General features: G+C 41.4%; 1 long non-coding RNA gene across 1 annotated transcript; it reads right to left on the bottom strand.

Moving 5' to 3' along the window:
* Positions 1-3,963: 3,963 nt before the first annotated feature.
* Positions 3,964-7,627, bottom strand: LOC131189042 (uncharacterized). Its single transcript, XR_009152884.1, has 3 exons — positions 7,545-7,627; positions 7,097-7,150; positions 3,964-4,016 (listed from the first exon to the last, which is right to left on the bottom strand). It is a non-coding gene; the product is annotated as an uncharacterized LOC131189042 (long non-coding RNA).
* Between the last annotated feature and the right edge of the window lie 6,540 nt (positions 7,628-14,167).

The following is a 14,167-nucleotide window of genomic DNA, read 5'->3' as shown; positions in this document are numbered from 1 at the left end:
ATACCCCAGAAAAGCATCAGTCAGAAACCGTAGTTAAAAGATTCCTTCCTTCCTACCGATGCATACCATATTTTATAGGAGAAACATTCACATTTGAAGTTGAAGTTCAAAAGTGGCCCTGATATCAATTCCAAAATGTTTCATGAATGCACTGAGCAGGGAATTGAACAAAATGCTCTGCAAATCTTCCTCCAACTCCCAAGATTCATTGCATGTCAAAGCAATGGGCCTTCAGCAACGGTGTGCGCATGAAATCACGTTTACAACATTATCTTCATGGCACAATCACTATAATATTCTGCGATGCATTAAAGATCTCTTAACTAATACAAGTGCCACGTTTTTTCTGGTATATATAGGTTAGTGTATCTATAAAAGAGTGATTTGGGGTGTTATGATGATGCACTGGATTTTTCACCCAGAGACACTGTATTCCATTTCTTTTCTAGGCAGTTAAAAAACAATAATTGCTGAATAATGTGTATCCAGAGCAGAGGGGAGAGCCAGACATTGCTGAGAGAAGGACTTTCCAATGACTTATCTTTCTTATGAAAGGACATTAATTAAGATCAGTTAAAAGTGAAAGTCTTGCTTACCAAGAAGGAGTGACGGTTCTATACTGAATTTGCAGCTGTTCCCCTGATTTCCATCTGGCTGACAGTTACCACATCCCTGTTCTGCCAGGAATGATGTAATCTGAGAGTCAGTCAGTCCTGCCAGGAAATCCAGCTGTCTGGGTGTGTGGGCATTTCTGCATAATCATTGGTGGAAAGTAACACTCCTTCCTCACAGCCGGGCAAAAAAACCTGAAGCCCAAACCAGTTGTGTACGAACAGAATTACCACAAGATCATCTGAAAGAGAGAAGTCCTCTCTTGTGCCTCTAAGTCAAAGAGATGGATAGATTTTTAGGGGCCGGGGGAGAGGAGGCATATGTTAAAATAGAGACTTAGAAGGCCGGACAAGGCCATATTCACAGGTAAAAGGAATGGCTGCATATTTCTAAGGATATAAAGGGTGAAAAGGAAAAAAAGAATGAAAAAAAAATCTCCATCATTTCTGTAGTGAAATATAATCTCTGTAAAGCAAGAGGTAATTTGTTTTTTTTCTCTGAAGTTGTAGGTGCTTCATCACTGGAGATTTTAAAGAAAAGACTGGACAGCCACCTGTCTGAAATGATACAGGGTCTCCTGCTTGAGCAGGGGGTTCGACTAGAACAGGGGTCACCAACCTTTCAGACCTCAGGGACCACTAAATTCATAATTTTAAATCCCACGGACCACTAATATGATTTTCCTAATGACTCTCTGGGTGGATGTGGGTAGATAGTCATATGACTGGGTGGGTGTGGCCAACTCAATGTCACTCACATCGAGGGGTGTCTCGCTGGCCTCTACTCGCCCCACCTCTCCCAGCTTCTCGCCTGCCTGCCCAGGCTCTCCTTGGCTAGCTCAGCCATAGTTGTGTCAGACGCCATGAGAAGAAACAAGCTAACTTGGTTTTCTTTTCCACCCATGACTTTGTTTATTGGGTCTGCTACAAACCGGGTCTCAGTAATAGTCGAGGTTTCTCTATACAACGTCAGCGCTGAGAGCTTCTGCCTCTCAGCCCCTTTTAAACATCTCACACTGCTCATGCCCCGCCCCATGGCTGAACTGCTCAGTTGATTGGATGCCCGGCTGCTCTCTCCCTCCTCGTCTGATAGCCTCAGCTGCCACATCATCTGCCCAATCCTGGAACTAAAGCAGCTCTTCATGACACCCAGCCTTCCTCTCCCTCTATCCCGGCCGCCAGTGTGATGATCCCCTCCCCATGCTTCCCAAACGCAGATCCCTGCATCCCTCAAACAAGTCCTTGATAATTCATCCTTTTGGATCTTTGATTAGGGGCTGCTCCCATGATCCAGACCCCTGTAGAGTCATGTGTTAAACCAGAGCTGGGCTCGACACTTAGGGCCCCAACAGGAAGCATTTGTTGGAGCTAGGCAGCCACCACGAGAAAGAGTTGACAAAACAGCCCAGTTCAAATTGGATCTGACCAAGAAGGAGGCAGAAGCACCTCACTGAGGACTACGAGCATAGGCTTTCCAAGCAGAGGGAAGACCTGCAGGAGTGCAAGGGCAGGTACCAGCACCTAGAGGCTCAGCAGGCTGAGATGGTTGGCCAGTTCCAGGCCAGGATGCAGTCCCACTGGAACGAGGTCCTCCAGCTCTTCACCACCAGTGGTACTTCCCTCCAGCCTTCGCCCAAAGCCCTGCACCAGGAGGCTGAAGCAGACCCTGAGTCAGAATTTCTGCCCCTCTCCGACCCTCACAAAAAGACCTCAAAGGGGGAGACTCTCTGCAGCAGCACAAACATTCATTGCACATATCCAGCCCAGGGGCCATAGTTTGAGGACCCCTGATTTAGTGCAATATAAAAAATGCAAATAATTTTTCTGTGGACCACCAAAATTTTCTCACAGACCACCAGTTGGTGACTGCTGGACTAGAAGACTTCCAATGTCCCTTCTAGCTCTATTCTGATTGGTACTGGCTGAACCACATGTATATCAATCCAGAATATTATCAGGGAAGGGTGAAATGTTTTTTTTTATTTATTTATTTACATTTATATCCCGCCCTTCTCCGAAGACTCAGGGCGGCTTACAATGTATAAGGCAATAGTCTCATTCTATTTGTATATTTACAAAGTCAACTTATTGCCCCCCCAATGAGGACAATCTGGGTCCTCATTTTACCTACCTTATAAAGGATGGAAGGCTGAGTCAACCTCGGGCCGGGCTTGAACCTGCAGTAATTGCAGGCTGCTGTGTTCTAATAACAGGCTTCTAACAGCCTGAGCTATTCACGGCCCTTCACATTGGATTTAGGATCCAATGTGGGTCAGTCACTGAGACAAGTGTCTTCTGAGTTTTTGGACTCATGCTGGAGCCCATTCTCAGGGAACTTCTCTCTAACAAAATGAAAAAGGGTGAAATATTGTTTTGTTTTTTAAGAAAAAAAGAAAACACTTTAGGTTTTACCAACGATTTCAGGGCTGCCTCCTGCCCCAGAGATGTGGAAACTGTATCTGTCCTAGTCAAGAACATGGTCAAAGGGCGCAAATGGGTGGGCAACACAAGAGGGTTTGGAACTTGAGTGGCATCTGCTTTCAAAGGTCCACTACAAAGGGAAGTATATAACAAAATTAGGGAATTAGAGAAGTGGGGAATGGGTCGGCATGATGTGACAGGACTCAACAATCTTCCTAAACCCTTGGATTTGGCCTAAGGTTTTTTTCTAACTTGTTCATTAAAAACATTTCTTAAAAGTCATGATGTTAGCTGCATTTGCACAACTGAAGCTTCATCCCTTTTTAAATATGAATTGCACATGTGATAAAGTAAATATTAAAGGGGGGAGGGCGAGATTTGATTGTCTGAGTGCAGGTGCCATCTTGGCTTTTATTTATTTCCTATGTAAACACTTCTCTTTTCTCAGCAGGGAAACCAGTAAAAGTTATGGGTTAGTTTAAGTAAACCTTCAGTTCCTGCTTCTTACATTTTAAGACAGAGGTCTTTAAACTTGGCAGCTTTAAGACTTGTGGACTTCAACTCCCAGAATTCTCAGAATTCTCCAGCCAGCAAAGTTTCTCAAACAGCAAAGCTGGCTGGAGAATTCTGAGAACTGAAGTCCACAAAGCTGCTAAGTTTGAAGACTTTTGTTTTAAAAGGTCAAAAAGGTTCCTTCCTTTTTGACTTCTTAACGCTTTTTGACCCTATCCCATGATTGTGACTCTGGTTTTCTGAGTAATAGAAGATTTCTAAGGAAAAGATTTCATAGTTGAACTTAAAGGCCATCAACTTATTTTCAGTTAAATCTGCAGTATAGTTTAATACAGATTCATCATAATTACATTTTTTTTCAATTTTTTGCATGTCCACTTAGCAGTTGACTTTCTTTATTCTCAGTGTGTTCAGTAGCTTCTCCTTTACATCCAGGATCTTGTATGCTCTGAAAAATTCATCACAAGGCTTCTTCATGCCAAAGAAAAGATTGAATTTCAAGTCTTTCTTCATCTTAACTGACCATTCTTGTTCTTTCACTTTCACTCAATGCCTCATTTTTTAAATTATTCCTTGTTACTTGTACTTTCAGGGACTGTGTGAAGCAGTGGTGGGTTGCTACCGGTTCTCACCGGTTCGGGAGAACCGGTAGTAAAAATATTTAGTAGTTCGCAGAACCGGTAGTAAAAAATGACTGGCCACGCCCCTGAACCGGTCACCAGTCGCTTGCCCTGGCCGCCATGTTTGTTGCCTCCCTGCCACCATCTCTGCCGCTGCCCCACCACCACCGCCGCCCCCACTGCCTCCACCGCTGCCACCGCTGCCCTGCCGCCCTCACCACCCCCACCGCTCCTGCTGCCCCGCCGCCTCCAGGCATTTTCAAACTTGTCTCCTTTAAGACTTGTGGACCAATCAACTCCCAGAGCTTTGCTGGCTGAGGAACTCTGGGAGTTGAAGTCCTCAAGTCTTAAAGAAGCCACCACCACCCCGCCGCCTCCCTTGCTCTTTCTCTGCCTCGCTCGCTTGCTGCTCAGCCGGAGGTCGCTTGCTACGCCGGAGCTGATGTGAAGGGCAAGTGTGCCATCATGAGGTGATGCTCGAGCAGGGGCTGCCCTTCTGAAGGGTCAGGGGGTTTCCGGGGAGGGGGCCCCACGGGGGCTGTGCTGATCTGGGAGGCGCACATAGCGCTGCTCCCCTTCATTCAAACAGCCAGCCAGGGTGGGGCGGGGCGGGCATTGGGCTGCGGGGAGTGGCTGGCTCCGGAGGGCATCCCTGCCTCTTGCCCTGCCGGGTGTAGGAGGGAGTGCCAAGCGAGAGGCTTTGGGAGCTCCTGGAGGCCAGGCAGAGCAGAGCAAGCCGGTGGCCTGTTGGGATGTGGCAGACTCTGGCCCTGGGCTTGGTCTTCTTCCCGGCTCTCTTCGCCGCTTCCATCCACAGCCTGCGGTGGCTGGCGCCGGAATGGAGCCTCAAAGACCGGATCCTTCTCAGCAGCAGGTACCGACTAGCACCGGCCCCCAAGGGGAGGGAGGGAGGAAGGGGGGCAGCATCCCGGAGGAAGGCAGCGGGAGACCCCTCCCCAGCCCACCTCTCCCTCCCCTGACCCGGATCTGCTCAGGAAACTGGGGAAGGGAGCCATGCAAAAAGAGCCAGCAGGGGTGGTGGGTGCAGCTGAGAGAAGCATCAACTCCGAGAGCGCTTTTGCGGGAATAGAACCTCATGCTTATGCAAGAAAAGCTGAGTTGCGGAAGGGTTGGGGGCTGGGGAAGAGCAGAGCCCCCCTCCCGCTCCTTCCCGAGGGTTGGGATGTTGGAGGTGGGTTGGGCTCTCTCCCCCACCCCGCACATGGGGGGCGCCAGGTTGGGGAAGCTACTATTCACCCCAAGACTCGATGTGCCAAAGGACTGCAGGCTTTTGGCTTGGCATGGCCAAGGTTTGGTCCTTCTGCACGGAGAGAGGGGGTGGGGAGAAAGAGAGAGAGAGAGAAAGAGAGAAAGAAGGAGGGAGAGAAAGAAAGAAAGAAGGGAGGGAGAGAGAGAGAGAGAGAAAGAAAGAAAGAGGGAGAGAGAGAGGGAAGGAAGGAGGGAGGGAGAGAGAAAGAAAGAAGGGAGAGAGAGAAAGAAAGAGAAAAAGTGGGAGGGAGGAAGAGAGAGAAAGAAAGAAAGGAGGGAGGTTGAGAAAGAGAAAGCGGGAGGGTGAGAGAAAGAAAGGGGAGAGAGAGGAAGGAAGGAGGAGAGAAAGAAAGAGAGAGAGAGAAGAGAAAGAAAGAGAAAGAAGGAGGGAGGGAGAAAGAAAGAAAGAAAGAAAGAAAGGAGGGAGGGAGGGAGGGAGGGAGAAAGAAAGAGGGAAAGAAAGAAAAAGGAAAAGGAAGGAAGGAAAGAAAGAAAGAAAAAGAAAGAAAGAAAAAAGAAAGAAAAAAAGAAAGAAAGAAAGAAAGAAAGAGGAAGCGAGAGAGAGAAAAGAGAGAGAGAGAAGAGGAAGGAAGGACCCCAAACCCTGGCACTAGACTTGGCTTCAGAAGACGCTTTGAAACAGGACAGCAATCTGGGGCTGGAAGGGACCTTAGAGGCCATCTAGTCCAATCCCCTGCTCCAGCAAGAAACCTTCTATCATCTGGATTATTTTGGTGCCTCTAACAGAGAGGAAAATTGCCAGAAAGGAGAAGGAGTTTACTAGGACAAGGCTGCCATGCAGAGGAAGGCAGAGATAGTCCTTGTCTTATGACCAGAATTGAGTCCAAAATTTTGGTTGCTAAGCAAGAGCGTTGTTAAGTGAGTTTCACCACATTTTACTCAATCCATGATCTCTCCTGGCTCTAACAGTCATGTGCAAGTTAGGGAAGAACATCTGAAGTGTGTGTAATGTTCTAAATGTACAGAAGTTATAGTTAAATGTGTGGCAGAAAGTGGACTCTAGGTGTGTTTTTCCAAATGTAGTAAGTGAGGTTGAATGTGTATAGTTTTAGAAGAGGGGTGTGTGTGTTTGTGTGTGTGTGTGTACATACAGTATATATATAGTAGATAATGTATCTTTTTGTGTGCCTATACACGCTATACTATGTAATATATATGTACACATATGGCATATATACATAGGATTTAATAGTATATTTTGGATGTTCAGTAGTAGTAAATAAATAGACAGGGAAATTGACATCAGTGACATCAACCTTTGACATGAATGACATCAAGTTGGCCACATCCACCCTGTCACATGATTACCCAACTATGCCCACCCAGTCACATGACCACCAAACCACGCCTACCCAGTCACATGACCAAGCCACGCCCACTGTCATATGACCATCAAGCCACGCCCACAAAATAAGCCACACCCACAGAACCAGTAGTAAAAAAATTTAGAACCCACCCCTGGTGCGAAGTGGTTAATGGCCGATCTAAACCAGAGTTTCAATGTATTGGTCAAAGGGAGTACTGAACCCACCACCTTTTCACTGATTGGTGGAGGGTAAGATTTTTCCCTTTCCCATTCTATGTGGAAAAAGTCTGACTTTTGCTTCCGAGGAATAAACTCTTACAAAGTGAGACGCTCACCTGACAAGGTAGTCCAGTTTTTTCCATTGCTGCATGGTTGCATGGATCCAACAACTGGATTTTGTAAAGGGAGAACAACATTTTATGGTCAACAATAGTTTTGCATCTCCAATTTTTGAACAAACTTTTTCAATAGATGAAAAGCTGAAGGTAAAATCTGAAAGCTTTTGGGAGAAATACAATATAATGACCATGACTTTAAGACCAATAGAGACAAACTAACCAACATATAGGAGAAACCTAAAAATAAGAAGGTTCATTTGGGTTGGTTTATTTGCAAAGCTCACACATTTTAAATTCTGGCTATTGATTTTGCATCATTATTTAGCTTTTAATAAAGTTGTCTCTCTGTTTTCTCCCTTTCCCCTTCCAATATTTGCTAATAAACAATGCACAATGTATTAGACACTACAGAAACTATATCCTAAGAGAATTTTGTACCACTCACCACATGTTCTATCTTCTCAAACAGCAAACTAGTCAAGAAAGAACAGCAATTGGTTAGAGAACAAGAGTAAAGGAATCATTTTCCAACAACATTTATTTTGTAAAAGAACAATATCTAAACTTTTTCTTATGTTCTCCTAGCAATATCAACCTAAGATGAACCTTGATATTTCTGGGAAGTGGGATGGAGCTAAATATTCAATAGAAATGGCTATGAATCAATAACTCCAGGTTTTCTCAAATGAATACAAAGAACCAATTGAAATAAACTCTCCTTTAAAGCTGGTGATTTACTGGAAACATTTATATAGTTTTCTTAGCAACAATATGAAAATAGTTTCACTATCACTTTCTAGGATTTGGTTTAATTTCCCAGTCCTGGGATGCGGTGACTCAGTGGCTGCTGAGCTTGTCGATCAAAAGGTCTGCAGTTCAGCAGTTCAACTCCCTAGTGCCATGTAACGGGGTGAGCTTCCATTACTTGTCCCAGCTTCTGCCAAACTAGCAGTTCGAAAGCACATAAAAAATGCAAGTAGAAAAACAAGGACCCCCTTTGGTGGGAAGGTAACAGTGTTCCGTGTACCTTTGGTGTTTAGTCATGCCGGCCACATGACCACGGAGAAATCTTCGGACAGCGCTGGCTCTTCGGCTTTGAAATGGAGATGAGCACTACCCCCTAGAGTCGGGAACGACTAGCACATATGTGCAAGGGGAACCTTTACTTTACCTTTTACCCAATCCTGGACATAGTCCTGGAATTTCTTCATGGCTTACCAGCCAAGTACTAATTAAGTCTGACTTCCTTAACTCTTAAGAGTGCAACATTCTCATTTGCTTCCAGTAAGTGCTGTTTAGTTAATTATTCATAACTGCCAAATAGCTGAAGCCCTTAGTTATAAATGTACATATACATATACAAAATACATATGAATGCGGAAATGGAAAACGAAAAATGTTTTTTTAAAATGAGTTAACATATCAAATAAAAATCAAGTGCTTTATCCCATTAGATCATATGCATGTCCTGGCTCTCCTCTATTAAACAGTGACATATTGCTGGTAGCCTACCTTTTCTGTGGGAGCACCAATTGTGTCCAATAGCATGCCTCTACAGTTCTAGGTGGCCCTGGTGCTACTGCGTTTCATAAGGATGTGAAGAATTGTTTTCCTAGCCTGGGAGTTAGGCTAGCCCTGTAGTTGATGTGGGTTTTTTTATGACTGGAAAATGTCATTTACTGGAATCATTGTTTTAATGGTTTGGGTTTTAATGTATGTTGCCCTGTATCATTGTTGTCAGATGGATATCAATCTAATATAGATGATAGATAGATAGATAGATAGATAGATAGATAGATAGATAGATAGATAGATAGATAGATAGATAGATATAGATAGATAGATAGATAGATAGATAGATAGATAGATAGATAGATAGATAGATAGATAGATAGATAGATAGATAGATAGACGAATGATAGATGATAGTTGATAGATAGATAGATAGATAGATAGATAGATAGATAGATAGATAGATAGATAGATAGATAGATAGATAGATAGAAATATCTTTGAATATTAGTAGCTTGGATTGGTAGTTATACTGTTGGTTTCGGCTCTGAGCTTGGAATTTGTTTGCAAACGTTTTATCCCCATTCGAGAAGACATCTTCAGTGCGCTTGGGATTGTGCTTGTCTGGGGGGAGCACTGGCCTTTAAATACTTTTCTGAGTCCTGGTCTGATTTCGGGTTGTGTGATTGGCTGGCTGAAGTTTTAAAACCAAGAACTACGACTCTGCATAGGTATTTAAAGGCCAGTGCTCCCCAGACGAGCACAATCCAAAGTGCACTGAAGATGTCTCCTCAAATGGGGATGAAAAGAGAGAGAGAGAGAGAAGGGTGGGGACACTACATATCAGGCAAAGAAAAGGCAGACATTTAAAACAACATTAATTCAATTATGATTAGAAAATGTCTAAATTATGATTGAAAGGCCTAGGAGACGTCTCCTGGCCCTGGAATAATGTTAATGTGGGCATTCATTGGGGAGGACATTCTATAAATAGGTGCTGCTGCAGTAAAGTCACTTTTCTTTGTCAAGACCCATCTTCTCTCCAATAGTAAAGGGACTTGAAGGACTTAAAGCCTTCTAATACTATGCTACTAAATAAGATGAAGCCATTGCTAAACAGTGAGCAAGATTACTTACCAATCCCATTCCTTCTGCAACTGGGAAATAGTCTCAGATAAAAAGCTGTTTTCCATTGTCTTAATAACAATAACAAGAAAAATTAAAAAGGTAGTCACTGAGTTTCTGTGATGTCTTTGTCATTCTTTCAGTACCAGTTTTAAATTAACAAGTTCTAATGAGGAAGAAGCCTTCAAGATTCTTTTTCATGGCTCCAGAATTCCCTCTTATTATTCGCTACTAAAACCAGTAGCAAAATCCCTGAAAATTAGCAGTACAGCTTTCTGCCTTTTCAACCCTCAAACTGCATAAAACATTGCAATCTAAACCCTTCCTAGGTGTCTCACATTTTAATAATTTAAATTCTCCCTCCCCCCCAAAATAAAATAAAATGTAAACAGTTAACCAATCCTCACCATTTTGGTTTATCTGATCTGGCTCATGATTTTTCTCAAAGTATTAAGAAATGTACAGATCAATATATGTGCTATTTTTTCCTTGCTATAATACTGAAGTTGCTAAAGTTTGGGATACTGAACCATTTGTGACTGTTAGAGGTAGCAATCAGGGTTGTCCTTTTATCTCCTTTATTGTACTATTTTATCACATTTAAGCAACAATTGCAGTAAAATAGAGATATCAAATAAATATTATAACTCTTTTAAAATATTTGCTGATGACATACTTGTATAAGTGGACATGATTTTGCCCAACTAAATGTAATGGAGCATATCATTTCATTTTTGCTTTCTTATTGTTATCATTTTGTCTAATGCATTCTTGGAGTGTGTGGGGTTATCAAAAAAGGCAACATGGAGCAAGAGCTGCTGCATGTCCTGTACAAAAAACACAGGATTTGCAATGCTGCTTCCCACATCTTTTGCTACATCCTTCCCTCTCCATCCTCATTTCCCAGGATACCACTGATTTTTCCATCATTATTGAGCTGTAGGTGTACTGATTCTTTTCCTTTACTTTGAATATACAGTATTCTAAGAAGTCCTTTTGTTGTTCTTAGCACCAATCTCAGCATTCTTCATCTAATTCTTGACACTATCTTTACAATTCTGAGGTAGCTGTTCATTGTTTTCATATCTATACAAAGCTTTTTGCATAATCCCATTTCTGTTGCTATCTTTCATTTCTTCACCCTTACTGGATTCATTTGCAATTATGCTTTCAATACATCACTTATAGGGATTCATATCCCCCTGCAGGTAATATTTTACCATTTATAATATTTTTGTCACTTCTAACCAATTCTCAAAAATGCTCTTAAATTAGAATTAATTAAATGGGTCAGCAAGTGTAAGAAGACAATTTGAAAGGCTTATTGTAACGACATCCAAGATATGTTCATTTGTACTGTAAGTAATATTACAAATTGCTTATGGAGTATTAAGGTAACAAGTTGTGGAGTAACAGTTCAGTTATACTCTATAAAGGGTTGTCAAACTGGCGGCCTATGGTCTGGATGCATCACACGCAGGCCATGGTCATCCTGGCTCCACAAAGGAAAAAAAAATCGCAATATGTCGCAATATGTCACATGGCGTGATCAAGTTTGACACCCATGCTCTATAATACCCATTTCCATAGTAAAATAGGGGCTGTAATACTGCTTGTCTTAACTGAAGTCCTGTCAGGAGCAAAAGATCAGGACCATATGTGTAGTTCCAGTTAAACTGATTTATTATTAATTATGCCTATGCACAAGAGTCTACTCAACTAATGGTTAGCACTATCTTGGCATTAGTTAAAGATCAATGAATTCAACAGCTGAAACCTTTGTGGCTATGTAGAGACTCCTCGCTGATTCCTCTTTTGATTTTGCCCTCAGGTTCTGCCACTCCTCCTACAAGTCCCGTTTGTGTGTGTGTGTGTGTGTGTGTGTGTGTACATGCTTTAACCAGTGTTTAAACCACTGATTTAATGGGAGGGGAGCAATGCTGACATGTCTGAAATAACAATTTAAGTAATCATGGCAACTGAAATCCTGCTATTCTACCAAGCTAAGTTGAAAAGAGTTGCCTACATAAATATATTCCCCTTTCAAATTATCTTCTTACACTTGCTGATCCATTTAATGAATTCTAATTTAAGTGTATCTTTGAGAAATGGTTAGAAGCGACAAAAATATTAAAAAGTGGTAAAAAATATTACCTGCAGAGCCTGATAGTTAATGGTATGCCTAACATATGAAGGAGAAAACCTGACAAGGAGCTTGGCCTAGTAAAATGGCTTCAGCATGTTAAAAACCATTGACCTGGTGCAAAGAAGTATAAATCTACGAATAGCTTCAGTAACTCCATAAACCAAAAGTGAAACAAGCAACACTTATGAACAAACAGAAGTTGACACCTGAATCATCCAGTGCTTGATGGATTAGGGCTATTACACAAAAGGAAAATTCAGGTTACAAAATAGGGCATTATATTGCTGTAGGGCTGCTTTGACTCATCCAAACAAGATCATTATGTAATTTTTTGCCTTGCCCTTCTTGAGCAAGCAAAACTTTGCATTTCCCACCCACCCCTTTACAAGAAACAAGGCATTTTACAGTAAACTGGCCTCAATTCAGAGAGTTTGGTCAGCACTCACTAAAAAGAAAGAAGTGGGTTTGTTTTCTCTCCCTTCAGATACAACAAAGAAATTTAGAAACTGGGTTGGTTTACAAAAATAATTTCAGTTGACTTAGTTTCAAATTTTAACCATTATATTATTTGAAATCCATAATTTACCCGAGTTTATGCCTTTTAAGAAAGAATGTACAGAAATCAATTTGCAGTCAAAATGGATCCACCAAGGCCCATAAAGTTTTAATGTTCAAAAATCATTAAAATATATGAGAGCTGAGCTTCTGGTGTGAGTCATGGCTAAAGTAAAGATGTCTCCTCAAACAAGCAGAGACAATGGCCACTGTGGAGGAAAAAAAAGACCCGTGGAGGAAAAAAAAGACCAAGAAGAGAGATTGCACCCACAAATGCTCTGATTGACAGCTCCTCAAAAGGAGACTGTAAAACTGTAGTTTCCCATGCATTTGAGTACTCGGAACCACAGTAGTCATCTTTGCCCTCTGCAGCAGTAGAACCAGGGGTGAAATGCTACTGGTTTGCACCAGTTTGGGTGAACCAGCAGTAATAAAAGCTACTGGTTTGGGCAAACAGGTAGTAAAAAAAACCTACTGGTTTGTCCGAACTGGTATTTCCGATGATTAGCTGTGCCGCGAGATTTATACTCACTGGAAAGCGGGAAATCCTACACAGCTGTTCCCTTCTTTGCTGTTCAACTTACCTTGTTAAGCTTCCTTTTTCCACGCAAAGCGCACATTTGGCGTGTACTGTGTATGCGTATGCAGCAAGCTTTTGGTATGCATGCACGGGCAGCGAACCGGTGGCAAGCTGCGGAGGTTTTCACCACTGAGTAGAACCTTTCATAAGGACACTAAGCAAGCCAAAGTGACTTTCTAATCAGAATTGGAAATGTTCCATTTAACAATTTCATGGATGTTAAAGACCTTAGATAACCTTAATTTGACACATGACATTTACTTTCTTTGGATTTAAAAGTTTTTAAACTGAGACTTAAGAATTTGAAATAATATAAAATTGGCAAAAGGATTTTTATTTAAGAAAGTTTTAAATAGATTGGGAGACCAGGGAGGTTTAGAATATTTATTTTTGCTATAAGGCTTGAAAAGCAAGTATGTAATATTTATAATCTAATTAAATATTTATATGGGAAATAACTGAAATGGAAATAAGGCTTGATGAATGTTGTGTGCAAGTTGCAAATAGACAAAAGTTTTTTAAAGATTATTTTAAAGATTATTTTAATTTTGTATATTGATGTTTTATATGCCTGTGAACCGCCCTGAGTCCTTTGGGAGATAGGGCGGTATATAAATTTAAATAATAAATAAATAAATAAATAAAAAGGGGGAAATAGAGGATTGGGCAGAAAAGAGATAAAGAGGCTAAGTTAGCTAACTTTTGTATCTTAAAGAGTTTTTTTTTGACATATAGATTTAAATATCCATTTTAATGATCAAAAAAATTAAAAACTTTCATTTGACATAGACACTATTGTTTGAAGGCATGAAAGACAATTGACACTACTAAAATGGAAACCAAAAAGGTAAATCAAGAAAATGATGTAGATTTGAACCAGTTGTGACAAGAAATTCTGTATGATGCCTTTTATGAGATTTGAAGACTCTTTTTAAATGCCAAAGAGTGATGAAGGATCAAATCCTGTAATGTCGTAGGGTTTAAATATAGAGATTGTTCAGGGCAAAGAGAAGGAAAATAAAGTTGAATTACTTTGCCAGAGATAAACTGTTTGATGTATGTGGTAACTCCTAATAGATTTTTTGCTGAACTTGGATTTGAATTTAATTTGAAAAGATGATGATTTCTGGATTATATATAGATAAGAATT

The sequence above is a fragment of the Ahaetulla prasina genome, chromosome 1 (genome assembly GCF_028640845.1).
Source record: "Ahaetulla prasina isolate Xishuangbanna chromosome 1, ASM2864084v1, whole genome shotgun sequence".
Lineage (NCBI taxonomy): Eukaryota > Metazoa > Chordata > Lepidosauria > Squamata > Colubridae > Ahaetulla > Ahaetulla prasina.
This window is presented reverse-complemented; position numbering and strand designations above follow the sequence as displayed.